This window comes from Mus caroli, unplaced genomic scaffold (assembly GCF_978045245.1).
Source record: "Mus caroli unplaced genomic scaffold, Mus_caroli_1 scaffold_7, whole genome shotgun sequence".
Lineage (NCBI taxonomy): Eukaryota > Metazoa > Chordata > Mammalia > Rodentia > Muridae > Mus > Mus caroli.
In genome coordinates, this window is record NW_028227262.1 from 133,229,332 (window position 1) to 133,244,383 (window position 15,052).

The window sequence follows — 15,052 nt, forward strand, 5'->3', positions numbered from 1 at the left end:
AGCCAGCTCCACAGATGCATCTAAAACACATTTGAACTCACTGTGTGTTGAAGCTTTAGGGTGGTGTACCCTTGGCATACAGACTAGGTATCCCTCTGTAGGTAGCAGCATAGAAACCACTAATGCCTATCTTCAAGATCTCCCATGTATTGAATGATGAACTTTCTGACACTTTGACATTGAGTAGTGACTAGTACAGCTACTATAACTTCACCATTCCTGCAATCCTTGACACTGTCTATGAAGTTTTCATCTGACCCATCTGGGCCCTCTCCATTTGTCACTTGACTCTAAGGACAATCTTCTGAAAATATTGAAGTCACTTGATCTTCTGTTATTTATAGAGTGATCTGTAATTTCTTCATCAAACTACTTAACTACATTTTATCACTCTTTAAAAAATATGGTATGAGGCTCTACAGTTCAAGGAAGTAGAACAATCATACTCACCAGCCAAGTAATCATACAGTCCTGTGTCACCTGACGTGCAGTGAACAAGCTGATGAATGAGTAGGGATTTAAATGGTAATTATCATTCATCATTATAATAGACTTATTAATTCATAAATTCTTGGTAAGCCAATTTTCCATAAAAAGGTTAATAATAAAAGTGGAAAAGACAGAAAAAAAAAAAAGCTTGGTGTGATAAAAAATGTAAGAGCTAAAATATCTTAGTGCCACATCTCCCTTCTAATTATCCAGCAGTTTTACATTAAAATGTTTCTTGTTATAGGACTACATTTTCTCAGGATTCTGAAGGAAAAACAGTAAAGTGCATTCTATTATTTACCTGTTTACCCTCCTCCATTTAAATATCTTTCAATTTAGCAACAGAGATGGGATAGTTTAATGGTTTAATTTAATCCCAGGTAAACTGAGATCATGTCCAACAGTATTTTTTATTTTCAGTCAATAGCAAGATATTGCATTTGAGGTTTCCCTAGACTGATAAGAAAATTGGCATAGTAGTAATATCATATTCTGTCACACACAGAAGTGGAAGACTGTGACAAATCAGGCCAAGGAGCATGAGTAGATAGGTCTGCATTAGCTTCAAAGTAGCCCATCAACTATAATTAAATCAATTTCAATAATGTTAATAAGAGGTATTTTAATTGGACTTTGTATCTCTTATTGATGGTTGTAAGAGGTAATACATCACAGAGAACAAACTAGAGGAAAACAAACAAACAAACAAACAAAAAAAACCCCCGAAAACCAGCTTGAAATATGATCTTCTGAAGATAGAACATCATAATATTAACTTTTTAAAAGTTCTTAAGCCATTATTTTAAAGGGTTAGTGTTGATTATATTCAGAAAAATAGGACAATTTTTTGCATAAATTTTACTATGAGTTTGGGACATGAGCTATACAACTTCATGATGGAGAAATTTGTACTGTAATTTTTTTCTTTCCTGAGAGAGAGTTAGCATAGAGATTTTTAAATAACTGAGTCCAGTTGAGCCAAGTAGCATCCAAAGTTAACCAAATTTAAGTTTAGTCAACTCCAGAGTCAAATATGAGATTTTTACCACCCAAATGTTCAGTTAAATTTTTCAAATCTCTTGATTATAAATCACATAACACTTTTTCTATAAAATTGGGCATAAATTCTATACTATCATAAAGTTGAGGAGACAAAGATTGCATACTATTAACAACCATCAACATGTATATATTTATACAGGATTTCAGGTAACAAAATACTTATGAAGGTAAAATTCCCCATTATTTACAAATACATTTTAATAACCTGGAGAGGCATACATCTCCCGGCTGGAGACAGTTGACATTCTGCTAAGGTGAAGTTTTGTTTAAGGAATAGTTTTATAATTAGGACCACATTGCTTACAAATGCTTGGCAAACACTTCTAAAGTTTCATACACTTTGGAAAGAAACAAGGGAACATCTACCAAAAACTGATAAGAGAAAAAAAAAAAAAAGAACCAAATGGCAGATCATTTTTCTGATGTCTGTATTGGAACATTTGTGTTTGGAGGTTTTGCTCACATAGCTTGTCTTCATGTCTATGTTTTACACCTAAATAATTGGATGCCAAGTCAGACTGCAATGGGTAAGTTTCTCACTACTCAGAGTTCTGAGAAGATGTGTAAAAACTCTGATGTCTTCCTCTACTGAAGTCAAACAGTTGAGGTTAATCCATTGAGTCAATCACATTAATCCATCAGATTTATTCATTAAGTCATCATTGTTTTTGCTTTACATAAAATTGTCTTTGTTCATTAAATACCAAGCCTTTTGGAATATGTAGATAATATTGCAGGTGATTCTTTTATAAGAATAAAGGAATAAGCCTGATGCTCTGCCTGGAGTTCCCCAGCCTTCTTCTACAGTGACTTCAAATGTGTGACTGGTTAGTGATAGAAAAGTTACTGCACTATGAAAATTGGTACTGATGCTGAGATATCATGAAATGAAGTAGTGCTTTGTCATAGGTTCTCATTATAAGAGAGTGACAATATTGTTTACAATAGCAATATGATACCATCAATGTGATATTTCTTGTCTTTATTATAGTTTTAAAAATGTAGTTAAGACTGGACTTATACTGTTGAACCTCTTGTTCTACCTACCAAATATCCAAATTACAGGTATGCATGGCCACATTCAATACAACTGGAAGTTCTTCACTCAGTGGAATCCCCAAATTTACATTTGGGGATAAAATATTTCCATCATGGAAATTACTTTGCTCTTAAAATTTTTTGATAGACTTTTGAAACGATCCTGTTCTAAAATTTTCTTATATTTTTGCTTGTGAGCCTAAGCTTTTAATGGCTGGGCCATCTCTCCAGGCCTCTAAAATATTCTTAAGTACAATACAGAAAGCTTATTGTTAATGTTGATTATAGAAGTGAATGTACCTCTCCCTCAGTCTCAGGGTGTTTACCATACAGCCTCAACAGACATAAACATGAAATTCACAGTTTACAATGTGTTAAATATGAACCTGTTCTTTCTCTACTCAACTATCATTTGTTGTTGTTGTTGCCTTGCTTTATATTTTTTCATTGCCATACAAATCATGACTTATTTACTCACTTGTTCAAGGACAATAAAGCTTTGTTTCTCTTTGTGTTGCTTTTTTCTGCAGATGGAGAGTTAACAGAAGCACTTATAAAAGAGAGGCCCCTAGAATTGCCTTATAAGCACAATCTGCAGGATGCTGGCCTCCATCTAGAGTCACAAGCATTCCATTATGACTGGTGTGGAGAGATGCAAAGACTAGAAGTGGCACAGCATGACCGCCTACTGCATCTGTTGTATCTGCCCCATCTGTAACTCATTCTTTGTTTCTCCAAGTTCATCTAACATCGCACACACCTCTGAAAAGTTGGCAGATGATGCAGATGGGTTTATTTTTATAACCTCGTGGTTTCACTCTCTTCAATATTTGGGGGGAAATACCAACTCCCATGCTGACTTCTTTCATTAAATGTATTTCTTTAAATATACACACTCTGAAAGCCGAGAACTTTATATTTATCTAGCAAGTCAATTTAGTGAAGAAGATACCTAATCTCCTAGCACTTAACAGCCAGGCACCCCATCAGGTTCCCTGAAAGGCAAGAACATGCTTATTGTGTTAACAATAAGACACTGTTTGGGGTGGACTCCCTCTCATCTGCTAGCACTGTACATGAAATCCAAAACTCAACTGTCGGAGTACGTAGCCACCAACATTTCTTACTCTATCTATCTACATTTCTTATTTCTATGAATATTGGCTTGAGAATATACATACATAAGGAAAGCGAGAATGTTCTCTCCATCCCCGAGGTTCACTATCTCCTTCAGATAACAAATTTATGATCATGCAAAGAAAGATCAGAATTTTAGGATAAAGGAAGCCTCAATGTGGATAGGAATGAAGAAACATTTTTTTCAATCTATTCTTGTTTTCCTCTTAACCTAAATTTACTAACATATATTACAAAATACTATTGAATTTATTTGGAACTCATATCACAATCATAATATATAGTTATATGTGCCTACATTCTATTTTTAACAGTATTTAAGTATTTCTTAATGCATTAGGAGCCACGTTTTTTGTTTCTGTCCTCACAACATAGCATTTCTTTCCTGTTTTTCTGTATTGGCTGCTACTCTTACATATCCTCATGAACACCACAGCATAGCAATGGCATGGCCAATGCAGTCCCTGAAGAGTGTGCACCATTAAACCTGAATAATTTACGACTTGTTTACAAAGTATAATTATGACATTAGAATTTCTGTATTAAAAATTTCAGACTAAAATGCTTGCCCATGAAGGCTGAAGATTTTCCTTTATGTGCACTGCTATACATCCAATAGATATGCCTTGCAGGGTACACACATATCAATTATTTTCTAAACCAATTAGAAAAATGCCATTAACTCTGAAACAGTATAAAATAACTTTAAAAATACTACTCAGAATTTAGCACTCTTTACATAAAAACAATATAAATATTTAAAACGATCCATTCAAGTCTGTCTTAGCAATTCTTAAATAGGCAGTTGGTTTAACTTGGGAAGTAAGAATCCATGAAGAATTTTTGTTTATAGGTGATGTCTTCTTGAATGTGGTACATATATGTATAGCTAAATGAAAAAGTATACAATGGTTGAACTATTTCTATAATGGCTAGCAATGAGCTACTGAGTTCATATCTCCCCATCTCTGTAGAGCTGAAGATTCAGTTTCCTCGTGAATTCCCTGAACTTCTCAAAATCCTGCAAAGAATAAGTTACTATCTAGCCTATCAGTGGACTGCTAGCATTGTTTGCACACATGTCCATGTCTGATCCATCTCTTTGCTATAATGACATTAAAGATCATTTCTTTTTAATTAAAAATTTTAATTATACTTTTTATTAGATATTTTCTTCATTTACATTTCAAATGCTATCCCAAAAGTCATCTATACCCTCCCCCTGCCCAGCACCCCAACCCACCCACTCTCCCTTCCTAGCCCTGGCATTCCTCTGTACTGGGGCATATAATCTTTGCAAGACCACGGACCTCTCCTCCCAATGATGGCCAACTAGGCCATCTTCTGCTACATATGCAGCTAGAGACACGAGCTCTGGGGCTACTGGTTAGTTCATATTGTTGTTCCACCTATAGGGTTGCAGACCCCTTCAGCTCCTTGGATACTTTCTCTAGCTCCTCCATTGGGGCCCCTGTGTTCCATCCAATAACTGACTGTGAGCATCCAGTTCTGTATTTTCCAGGCACTGGCATAGCCTCACAAGAGACAGCTATATCAGGGTCCTGTCAGCAAAATCTTGCTGGCATATGCAATAGTGTCTGGGTTTGGTGACTGTTTATAGGATGGTTTTCTGGGTGGGTCAGTCTCTGCATGGTCCTTCCTTCCATCTCAGCTCCAAACTTTGTCTCTGTCACTCCCTCCATGGGTAATTTGTTCCCTATTCTAAGGAGGAACAAAGTATCCACACTTTGGTCTCCCTTCTTCTTGAGTTTCATGTGTGTTACAAATTGTATCTTGGGTATTCTAAGTGTCTGGACTAATATCCACTTATCTGTCAGTGAATATCATGTGAGTTATTTTCTTATTGGGTTATGTCACTCAGGATGATATCCTCCAGAAAAAGAATACATAACAACAGAAACTGAGGAAATCCAAAACATCATCCTACTACAAAGGGTAGGATATACTCAACAAAACTGAAAAACCTGGATGGACAATTTCCTAGACAGATACCAGGTACCAAAGTTAAATCAGGATCAGATTAACGATCTAAACAGTCCCATTTCCCCTAAAGAAATAGAAGCAGTCATTAACAGTCTCCCAACCAAAAAAAAAAAAAAAATCCCAGTACCAGATGGGTTTAGTGCAGAGTTCTATCAGACCCTCAAAGAAGACCTAATTCCAATTCTCCTCAAGCTATTCCCCAAAATAGAAACAGAAGGTACTCTACCCAATTCATTCTATGAAGCCACAATTACTCTGATACCTAAACCACATAAAGACCCAACAAAGAAAGAGAACTTCAGACCAATTTCCCTTATAAATATCAATGCAAAAATACTCAATAAAATTCTCGCAAACAGAATCCAAGACCATACCAAATGATCGTCAATCATGATCAAGTAGGCTTCATCTCAGGGATGCAGGGATGGTTTAATATATGGAAATCCATGAACGTAATCCATTATATAAACAAACTCAAAGACAAAAACCACATGATCTTCTCGTTAGATGCTGAGAAAGCATTTGACAAAATCCAACACCCATTCATGATAAAAGTCTTGGAAAGATCAGCAATTTAAGGCCATAACTAAACATAATAGAAGCAATATACAGCAAACCAGTAGCCATATTATCTTTGATTCCTTTTCTGTTTCCTGTGATAAAATACCATGACAGAAGCTACTTAAAGACGAATGGTTTTATTTTTACTCACAGTTCAATGTTATAGTCTAAAGCAGCAGGTCACATTGTGCTCCCGTAACTAAGAACAAAGAGCAGTTGTTGTATTTAATTCCCCAAATTTAAAATATATGCTCCATGCAGCCACAGACTTATCTTTTTTGTTCAGTCCAGAGTCTTCATGGATATTCTGAGTACGGTGGGAGCATATCAATTATTTAATACACAAATTAAAAAACTGTGACTGGATGCACTAACAAACTTGTGTGCAATTGTAGGAATGGATGGAATAACCTTAATAGATGTCAGTAGCACATAATAAGGAGAATGGAATAGATAGGACTTCAGAAAGATCTACTGTGCTTTAGTAAAGACATTCAGAAAACAAGAATAAGAGATTAACAACTTATCTTTGGTGGTTCAGTATAGATATGTGAAAAACAGCTTAGTTGAATAAAGCTAGAAAAAAAGCCAGAAGAGAGGGGGAAAGAACTCGAGAAATGAGCCCTGCTTTGGGGCTTGTCTGTGTGATTTTCCAGGTCAGCAAGTGCAGGTATGTAGGCATGAAGGAGGCATCTGGATAAACACACATGCAGATCAGTAAATGGCCATATTTATGACAGGCATCAATCTAATTGGTAAGCTGAAATTGTGAGTGGATTCAGGCAATGCAAAAACCAGAGAAGCAAAGTAAAGAGGAGCCCACGAGTAGATAGTGGTTTAGTATATATTGTTGTCAGAATCGGAGCTACAAAAGGAAACAGAGTGAACAAAGGTCCTGGGGTCACTTTTGCACTTTTTCTGTTGACATATTAAGATAACCAGAATTAGTCAATTTCCATATCTACCTTTTTAAAAGCTATTTCCCCCTACTGATTTCTTCTTTTTAATCCCTGAACTTTTGACTCTATAACTTTTTCCCTCTCTTTTTTTCTTTTTAAATCTACTCCCTTTGTTCCTGCTTTCTTCTACCTTGGCTCTATTTTACATATTTTCAAACTTTATTATAAAAATCATTCAGCTTTCTCTGTCACTGCCCCTACCCCAAGAGTACTCTTGGCCCTGGACCCCTGGCATGTCTTAGGTGTTGGAGAACTTCCTTGTAATGAGCAATCTTCATTCTAGCCACAACATCAAAAGCCAGATAAACAAGTCTGGTCATCTCACTGGACAAAAATACAGAAATGTTTACACAGATCTCTCAACCTTCTTAAGAGAAAAAGAGGCAGGATAGTAAAACGGAAGTATAAGAGTGAGAGTCTGAGGCAAAACCCCAGTATATACGTTAGACCAACTCTGATAGCAGATGATCAGTGCTGTCTCTCAAGGGGTAATTTTGAGGTCACACTGTTATTGAAATGGGCTCTGATAAGTTTGTACATTCAGTCTGTTGAGACTGCAAATGATGATTATTTTTGACTCTTGTTTGTCATGGACTCAGTGTCACCTGTCTGTAGCAGTACCTAATTAAATTACTCAGTTGATCTGAGAGGCTGTGTCACTCCTCAATACCCACCCCAATATTCTGGGTTCCTGAATGAAAGACACATACACACAGCCTTTATATTTTTACATGTTTTCCACAGTTTAAAGTCTGGGCCATTTCCCAACCTCTTTGTGGCTATTCCATCCCACTTCAATATTTCCAAGTTATTACTTACAAAAATCTGTATTTCATCATTGCTGCCCTAGACACAGTTGTGCAACCCTCTCAAGCTGCCTTCCCCTGTCTCCTACATGGTGGCTAGGCTCTTTCCTGCACCTCTCAGGCATGGTGTCTTGCTTCTCCTTCTCTCTGCATGGCATAGTTCTCCTTCTTCCTTCTTCAATGGCCCCTTGCCTAGAAGAAAAAGTCCTGTCTCTGTCTCCCTGCCTGGCCATTGGTTCTCAGAAACTTTAGTACCAATCAAAACCAACTGGGGACAGGGTTACCTCAGTGTCTTACATGTAAACATGTCTCTTGTAATTTGCGGTGCCCAGACTTACCTAATGCAACCAACATTAGACCAAGCCTACAACATCTGTCTTTTTAGGTTAGATACACAGATGCATAGATACACACACACACACACACACACACATACACACACACACTGGGGGTGGGGTAAACAAAATACAACCCCACCCACTGGAAAACCACAGACCTCTACATGGATAGCTGGAGGATGGATGGAAAGATGGATGGATGGATGGATGGATAAAGAGACAGATGAACAGATATATAAGGATGGATAAAAGATAGATAGATAGATAGATAGATAGATAGATAGATAGATAGATAGATAGATAGATGATAGATAGATAGATAGATAGATAGATAGATAGATAGATAGATAGGCAGACAGAAAGATAGATAGATGAGAACAAGAAGGCCAACATCAGTAGATACTTATCATTCACAATCATACAGAAGGAACCCATGCTCATCACCTTCTTGCCACATGAATAAGATGAGGAAAATTAGTAACAGTATTAGAATAAAATAACAGCTTATTCATTCATGGCAATAAGATAATTATTGTAAACTGCTTAGTTAAAAAAATTAGTAATAAACACAAAATGTATATGCCTCTGATATAAAATTCATTTGTAATTCATATATGGTGAGTGTTTTCATTGCATTATCCACACTGTTGAAATCACTTATAAAGAACATCTTTAAAACTCAACTGTTCTTCTCTGGGTGTTGAGAGAGGGTTATGAGTCAATCAACATTTCAGAATACCTCAAGACCTGAAGTAGCTACTTTACAACATCTACCTTTGAGAGAAAAATGTGGTAGAGCCATGGGAAGAGGACCATGTGATTAGTGCCTTAGGAACGTTGAGATAAATTGTGACTTTTGAGAGGCATGAAAGAATTAAAACAAAATTCAAAATACTGAATCCAAATGTACACATAGATGATAGTACATATATGTAGATCTGCTCTGTTTCCTTTTCATGCATGGCAAGGAGTGCTTCTAGTGCCTGGATTACTCGTTTATAAAATAAATGTGAATTCATTAATAAGTTATGTTCATAGTCTCTCAAATTATTGTTTTTTAGACAAGAGGTTCAGTAAATAAACTAATTTAAAGACTAACGAAGGAAAAAATGACTGGACACTTTCCTCAGTCAGAAGTACATGTGGATAGAATTTGAGTTAGTAAGATTTTTCTCTGTGGAATACAAAACTATAGCTGAGCACATATTTTAAAACATACACAATGGAAGAAATCAAACTAAATGTGTGTGTTTAACCTTTTCAACTTTCCAAATATTGGATGCAAAAAAATGAGGATGGCAGTCAAGTAGCTAAGTTAGAGGTTTTCACTTTGCACGTTATATTTATCCTTCTCTCTTCAGGATCTAAATGAAAACAGATGAATCTGTCATGAGCTATTTAACCATATATGTACATGGTTCCATTTCAACAGAATCTGTTAAATGTTTGTATATATCAATAATTAATAACTAAACAATAAGGTGGGTAAATTACACTACATTTGTTAATTATTGGCCAATTTTTAGCTGTTTCTCATTCCCTTTTTTCATACTCATCACTCCCTTGGACTAAAAAAACATACACTCAAAGAAAATAAGCAAATGAGACATTTAGATATTTTATCTTCTACTTAAATTTGACTCATACTATTTAACAAAACCTAGTATGCTTTTTTTTTTTCAAAATGAGAGAAAGGGTTAGGCATACAATTTATGGTTAACCCAGGACTCAGAATGCAGTTCATGTGGATTTCTGTGAATTTAAGGACAGTCTGTCTAGCACAGTGAATTCCAGGACAGCAGAGCTGCAATGTAGGCCTCTGTCTCAATGCACACACACACACACACACACACACACACACACACACACGGAAGAAAATTAGAGACAGATGTCATATTTAGGTCCTTCTATTTTATTTACTTGGAATTCTTATGCCAAGTAGCCAAGAAAAGTATATTTAATTCCTAATTGTCTTGATTCTCAGGAAAGTTTTTGTTAAAATAATATACAGTATAGAAATTTATACAATGTCATTGTCTTTTATTTTATAACATTTGAACTTCATCTGGCTCAGTGATATTTGCTCCATATCACACCTCTGACAATGTTTTCTGCTTTCTTTAGACTCCTTGGTCAATAGGTTGCATTATTAAGTCAATTATTATAAACATAAAGGATTTACAAATTATTTCATTGAAGAATTAATTGCATATTTACATGATTTGATGACAATAAAAATACTTTGTAGCCTATCATATATGATGAACAACCAAAGAGTATCAAGGAAAGAAAATATTCATGGCAAGTTTCTCTAATATCACAAAAATTAATCATACTTATTACCATCAATGAATTTATTAACATTTTGTATGCAAGTATACTTTGTTCATTCCTATGTATAAGAAATATCTTATTTCTGCCAGAATTTTGAATATTGTTTATGCTTAATGATCACAATATATAAAGGGGGCCTATTCATATACCATGTGTGCACAAATACAGATACATACACACATACACACCTGTTTAGTACTGTACTGTTTCCTTCAGGGGATACTTTAAAATTGCCAATCTGACATATTTCTAAAAGCGAGAAATGGCAGCTGTAATTTGTGAAGACTGACAAGCAAGACAAATGCAATGACACTAAACCAATGAGTCAGTCATCAGCACAGTTGACAGCTTTAAGACTTGGAATTCCTATGGGGCCCAAGAATTTGGAGAACAATTGATATTCCACCTTGATATTATAAAAGTGAATCTGCCATCACTAAAATCTGAGATTCCAGTTGTTAACAAAATATACTTGGTAAGCTGAACTGTTTTCAGGAGGGAAAACAATCTTAATAAAAACAAACAAATCAAACATCAAATTATTTTATCATCAGATATACTAATTACCAATTATTTAGCACCTTTGGTACTACTGAAGATATGAAATCAATATAAGATAGCAACATGATATTGTGAAATACAATCTCTACACTATCAAAGATGATCCTACAGAGTATTCACACTAGCAGATGTTCCAGTCTACAAAGGATGCCACTATCCAGGCAAACAGCCTCCCAACATATGTCAAGGAAGTAACTGTATAAGAAAAGTACAGAGATTCTCAGTCATTTGCTGAAGACAATTCAAGCATTACTCAGTAGAACTCACCATTGAAGAACAAATATGGACAGATGAGGGAACCAAAAGCAATAAAGAGAGGGAAGAAATGCCCAAAGTCAGCCTGCCACAAATTCCAGATAAGTTGCTTTACTTGACATCTCACTCCTGCTGCAGGTCTAATGTTCTCTTTATTTTCATGTCCATCTCTGTTTCTTTTCTTTAAATTATTTATTTTCTTTTTTTCATTTCAAGTGTTATCCCCTTTGTGGTTTCCTCTCCAAAAATCCCCAATCCCTTCCCCTCTCACCCTACTTCTATGAAGATGTTCCCCCACACACTCCCCACTCCCGCTTCTTATCCTGATGTTCCCCTACACTGGAGCATCTAGCCTTCAAAAGAACAAGGGCCTCTCTTCTCATTGATGTCCATCAAGGCCATCCTGTGCTACATATGTGAATGGAGCCAGTCATCAGGGAAATACAAGCTGAAGCAACCCTGAGATTCCACCAGACAGCAGTTAGAATGACTAAGATCAAAATCTTAGGTGACAGCGGATGCTGGAGAGGATATGGAGAAAGAGGAACACTCCTCCATTGCTGGTGGGATTGTAAGCTAGTACAACTACTCTGGAAATCAGTCTGGTGGGTCTTTAGAAAATTGGACACAGTACTACCTGAGGACTCAGCTATACCACTCCTGGGCATATACCCAAAAGATGCTCCAACATATAACAAGGACACATGGTCCACTATGTTCATAGCAGCTTTATTTATAATAGCCAGAAGCTGGAAAGAACCCAGATGTCCCTCAACAGAGGAATGGATACAGAAAATGTGATTCATTTACACAATGAAGTACTACTCAGCAATGAAAAGCAATGACTTAATGAAATTCTCAGGTAAATGGATGAAACTAGAAGATATCATCCTAAGTGAGGCAACACAGTCACAAAAGAACACACATGGTATGCACTCACTGATAAATGTATATTAGCCCAAAAGTTCGGAATACCCAAGATACAATTTATAAACCACATGAAATTTGAAAAGAAGGAAGATCAATGTATGTGTATTTCAGTCCTTCTAAGAAGGGGGAACAAAATACAGGAAGAGACAAAGTGTGGAACAGAGACTGAAGGAAAGGCCATCCATCTCTAATTTCTATCTCCAAAAGTTACAAATTGCAACTCTACATACCTGTGTATGTATATGTGTATGTATGTATGCATGTATGTATGCATGTATGTATGTATGTATGTATGTATGTATGTATGTATGTATGTATCTATCTATCTATCTATCTATCTATCTATCTATCTATCTGTCTACCTACCTATTTATCATCTATTTTTGAGAAAAGATTTCTCTGGGCAGGCCTGCTGTCCTAGAACTCACTCTATAGGATGGGCTATGAACTCAGAGATCCACCTGACCTTGCCTCTCAAGTCCTGGGATGCTGATATTGAAATAGTGCAGCAACATATTTTCTTATTTTTTATGCCCCCCCCCCACTTTGAGTGGTTGCCATTTTTATCTCTAATCACTGTTTTTACACTAAAGTTACTTTATTCATGTTCTGTACACTGGCAATTAGTAATCTTAGAAAAGTAAAATTTTTTGAATACCTACAAATTTTGTTTAGAAAAGATCTATGAAATAAATGCTATAATAGGTGCAGTGGGCACAAGGATGAAAAAGAATCATTCCTTGCACCAGGAAGCCACCTGTCTTGATGGTAATATTCCTACTAATTATTTACCAATGTGCCATGTGTAAGACATGTACAACTCTTCAATATCCAGAGGACTTCCTTACAGAAACCATACCTTAAAGAAGGATCATTTAAGGAGAGATGTTTACATCCTGAATATTTTGGTGAAGTGGCTTAGTTGAGAAGTGAGATAAACAAGGAAAGCTTCTTAAGGGTACTCTTAAGGGTACTCACACAGCACATTAGCTCCTTTGATATTATTTCCCTGGAAATGCATCTTATTGACAAGTCAAAATGATGCCAATGATATGTTAGTCTGTCTCTATGATTAGCATAAAATTATCTCTAAAATTTTATGATGGCAAAGACAGAGAATGCAACACAACTGTGAAGTGAGTTTAACCCATCATCAATCAACTCAGTCATGATTAGCTAGAGAAAAGGTTATGGAACTAGAGAGCAATGGTTATCAATCAGAAGTGCTTTGATCCTCAAGAGACAATTACCAAGGTCTAGGAATACTTTTGGCTATTATTCTAGTTGGCATCTCTATTGCTGTGAGAGAAGAAAAAAAAAACAAAACAAAAGAAAACAAAAAACAAAAAACAACCCCCTACACACACACACACACACACACACACACACAAAACCAATGACTACTTTCTGAAGACAGGTTTGATTTGACTTGAAGGATCAAGAAGGCTAAGAGGCCAGCATGATGTATCCCACAGACACAAAGAAGTTAAATATTAAGGAGGACACAAGCAAAGATGCTTGAAATCACTTAGAATCATGAGTGGGAATTCATAGGATAAAAGTCATAGGATGCATAGGAAGAGAGGGACCAGGATGGGAGAGGGAAGGGGGAGGAGAATTAGGGGTAGGATCAGGTATGGGGAGAGACAAGAGAGCCAAAGAAGGCCAGAAGAATTAATGGAAACATGCAGATATCAGGGGTTGATGGTTGGGGGAATTCTCTAGGAAGTCCTAGAGACTTGGGATGGATGATGCTCCTGGGAATCAATAAGTGTGACCCTAGCCAAGATTCCAAGTGGTGGAGACATAGAACGGAAAGAGTTCACCTTTTGTAGCTGGGCAGTAACTCCAGTGAAGTGATAAAGACACCAACCCACCCAGAAAACTTTTGGCCCAAAATGTATCTTGTCTAAATGAAATGGAGGAACAAAGATCACATAGAGACTGTAGGAATGGCCAATCAATAACTACCTCATCCTGAGACCCATCTCATGGGCATGTAACAATACATACCATGTATACCCTTTTGGGAATGAGTTACCTTACTTGGGCTAATATTTCCTAGTTCTATCCATTTGTCTACAAAATTCCTTATGTCCTTGTTTTTAATAGCTGAATAGTATTCTATTTTGAAAATGAACCACATTTTCTGTATCCATTCTTCAGTGTAAGGACATCTAGGTTGTTTCTAGTTTCTGGCTATTACAAATAAAGCAATGAACATAGTGAGAAAAAAGAAGAAAAGAAGGCAGGAACTTGCAAAGTCAAATAAAAACATGAAGCAGAGAAAGCACTAGAAAGCATTAGAAGGACTGTGAACTATAAAATCTCAAATTTGCAGTAAATCTCCTCCCAAATATGCCCTAGCAATGAAAACACAACATAGTTAATATGATTACATGCTATGCACCTAGACTGGGCAGATCTACTGCTACACTACCATCTTCTTTATCTATGAGACCCCTTAGAACTTGTGGCTTCTCCAGGCCATGTGCTTCTTCTCTGCTTTTCTTCTTCTTCCTCCTTCTCTGCATCCTCTCCCTCTTCCATTTTCTCCTTCTTCTCTCTCTCTCTCTGA